Source organism: Tupaia chinensis, unplaced genomic scaffold (assembly GCF_000334495.1).
Source record: "Tupaia chinensis unplaced genomic scaffold, TupChi_1.0 Scaffold148607_1, whole genome shotgun sequence".
NCBI classification, from domain to species: Eukaryota; Metazoa; Chordata; class Mammalia; order Scandentia; family Tupaiidae; genus Tupaia; species Tupaia belangeri.
The window spans coordinates 3520686-3523746 of record NW_006208456.1 but is presented as its reverse complement, the minus strand read 5'-3'; the positions used below and the strand labels follow the sequence as shown (position 1 = coordinate 3523746).

At 49.0% G+C, this 3061-nt stretch overlaps 1 long non-coding RNA gene across 2 annotated transcripts in view; it reads left to right on the top strand.

Moving 5' to 3' along the window:
- Positions 1–2630, top strand: part of LOC102483810 (uncharacterized) — a 6615-nt gene extending 3985 nt beyond the window's left edge. For both annotated transcript variants that reach the window (XR_001369847.1, XR_337650.1), the window contains exons 3-4: positions 393–476; positions 2575–2630. This is a non-coding gene — a long non-coding RNA (uncharacterized LOC102483810). The remainder of the gene's footprint in view (positions 1–392; positions 477–2574) is intronic.
- Positions 2631–3061: the final 431 nt, after the last annotated feature.

The following is a 3061-nucleotide window of genomic DNA, read 5'->3' as shown; positions in this document are numbered from 1 at the left end:
TCTCTCTGTCTGGCGAGCACACGCGCCCTATAGCAAAAACCTCTCCAAAAAAAAAAAAAAGGAAGTGAGGTAGAAAGACCGAGCCTCCACAGCGGATGGGGGTGATGGAGTCGCCTTATGCAGACCAAGGCCCCTGTACTTCAGTCCCATGCACAATTCTGGGCCCCTGAGCCTCTCCTCCGTGGTTACCCCAGGTCCCCACACCCAACAGGAGACCCACCACCACCACATCTGAGTCAGATTAATGCCCCTGCCAGACAGGCCTCAATTTCCTGTCCTTGACAAGGACCCAGGCTGTGGCATGACAGGACTCCAGTCATACACACCTGTCCCTTTGCTAACAAGGCCCTTTCATGGGCATCGGGGGCTAGGACAGCAAATCTTTTCCCCAGCCACAGAATGTCATCGCCTGGGACCTTTGGTGTTCACCCACAGTGACACAGCTGGCTCCTGGCAGTGACTAACCCAAGTCTGAGGTGAGTCTTTCCATGATGGGGCAATGAGGCCTTGGGAAAAGCCCACTCCTTTTGCCGGGGGGCGGGGGGGGCTCCTACCCCAGCTGCAGTGGCTCATCCTGAAGTCACAAAATGCTCACCTTCCTCTTCCTCATTTTCTAATGCCCAAGACATTCTGTTCCTATGGGAAAAAGGAAGACAGTTCTACAAAACTCCAAATTCGGCTCTCAGTCCTCCTACTGTTCCACCCCTGGGCTTCAGCAAATCTCCTGCCTTGCAGGGGCTAGCCTGGGAGCCCAAGTGCAGTGGGCTGGGGGCATGGACAAGGAAACTGACCATTGAAATGCAACAGGACATCTGTTGTGATAGAAATAAGCCCAGCATTGGGCCAGCTGGTGGCTGGTGGCTGGTGGCCATCCCACCTGGCCGACTATGTGGTTCAAGGCCCAGACCTAACAGCTTGAAAAACATATGGGGTGTGCTTGCATACAAAATTCTGAGAGAAGAATGGAAGAGAAGGGATTGCAGCACGGTATTAGGGTGATTTCTCACTTTCCCTGTCTCTCTCCAATGAGTACATGTGCCCTGTAGTAAAACTAAAAAAGAAAGAAACAAAGAAGCCCAGGATCCTCCAGGGTCTTGGAGCCTGGGACAACTAATCCAGCCTGAGTGGGCTGAGAAAGGGTGCCTGGAGCTGATGGCAGGTGATGCTGAATTAGATGTGGGGTTCAGGTAGTGTGGCTGAGAAGCAGGGACAGGATATTTTGGGCATATGGAATAGCATGAGCAAAGACAGCAGAGAAGGCACACTCAGGGTCTTACGAGTGAGTTGACATGGTGGACTATAATTTTGGTTACATTTCTACACCCCAATAAACTCAGCCATGGCCATGGGATTTAGTCGGCCAATGAAGTGTGAGACATCGTGACCCCCATGTCATTCAATTCCAGGCAGAAATGCATGATTCAAGGTCTAGTGTCCACCTTTCCTTACTTTTGCAGTGATAGAAATACATGTCAAGATAAAATCTCCATCAATCTGGATCCCTGATTGGCTATAGTAAACCAAGGTCCCTGCAATGGACATACACCGTGAGCAAGGAATGAAAGTGGTGGCTCACTTGTTACTGCAGCATAACCTAGCCTGTTCCTAACTGATACCATCGGTTTGGCTGAAACAGGGACTTGTATTGGGGAATGTGAGGTGATAACTCTGCGTATGTGTGCAGTCAGCTAGTTCATCTACTATTCTTTCTCTGGATCTTAAATAGGCACCAGCTATAGTTAAGGGGATTGGAATACCAATTCTGCCTTTTACTGGCTGTGACCTTGGGCAGTTTAGTTAATCCCTTAAAGCCTAGTTTTATCTGTCTATTACCTATTTTACAGGGCCATTATGTTTCCTGAATAAATAAATGTTAAACCTGCCCTATCCCCTGTTATGATCCTTGGGCCACCTGTTCCCAGTTCCCTAAGTGCTTATATAAAATTCAAAGCCCTCCCAACTGCCTCAGGCCTACTGAAGCAGAACCCCTGCACGTGGAGACCAGAAATCTGTACAGTTAGAAAGAACCCCAGGTAGTTTTGCGTGTGTTGAATTTAAAGAATCACTGCCCTTAAGGTTTCACTTGACAATCAAGCCTCCACACTGAGGATGGATCACTACATGGAAGCTGGCTTTGTCTGACGCCAAGAGTCTTTAGCCTGAAGCAGACCAGGTGGCCATAACTCCTCAGATAAAAGCCTGAAGCTTAAAGACTTGGCATTACTTAGAGATCAGGTAACCTCACATGAAGCCAGCTCAGTTCTACAACTTCTGCATTAATCAGCCCTCTGCAGCCCACCAGCCTTGGCTAACTGCTGAACTTGTTACCCACCCCCAACCTGGCTTGGTGAGGCTCACCTCCTGGGAATGTGGAATTGGTCCTTTTCTTTCAGGACAATGCAGTTCATTCATTCATTTGTTCATTGAAGAGGTGGTGGGTGTACCCTCAAAGGATCTCCCCATGCCATGATCCTCCCCTCACCTCCCAGGTAGCCAGAATCAAGGTTGTTCACAGGCACCCAGTGTGTTCAACCCACAATCTAAACTTGAGCCTGTCTCTGGCTTTGTTTCCAGGAAGTTGGGAAGTTACCTTGAGGAATGTCCTCCAACTATACTCCAGGCTACCCCCAAAAGTCACAGAAAGGCTCACAGACCGAAATAAGGTGCTTGACTCGCATTGTTTATTTATTCAACTTAAAGCGCAGCGAGAGCAAGGGTGATGAGATGGGGCGGGTGAACACACTTAAGATAGGTATGAGCAGGCGGGAGGTTCACCCACCTGAATCCTTGGTTACATGCCATTCCCATAGCTTGTCTTCTCTGCCACATACCTTCCCTCCTGCTGGTGTGGCTACAAAGGTCAGAGGGGGACAAGGCAAAGGGAACAGCTGGGAAGTGCCTAGAGTCCATGCACAAGCCAACTCTATTGGCAAGATTCGGGACAGGCACACCTGGTCACACTACAGCACCCAATTAATCTGCTGAGCAGCCATGGTTTGTTTTTTAAGTTTATTTATTCCTTTCATGAGAAAGAAACAGAGGGAGAAAAAGACAATCGGAA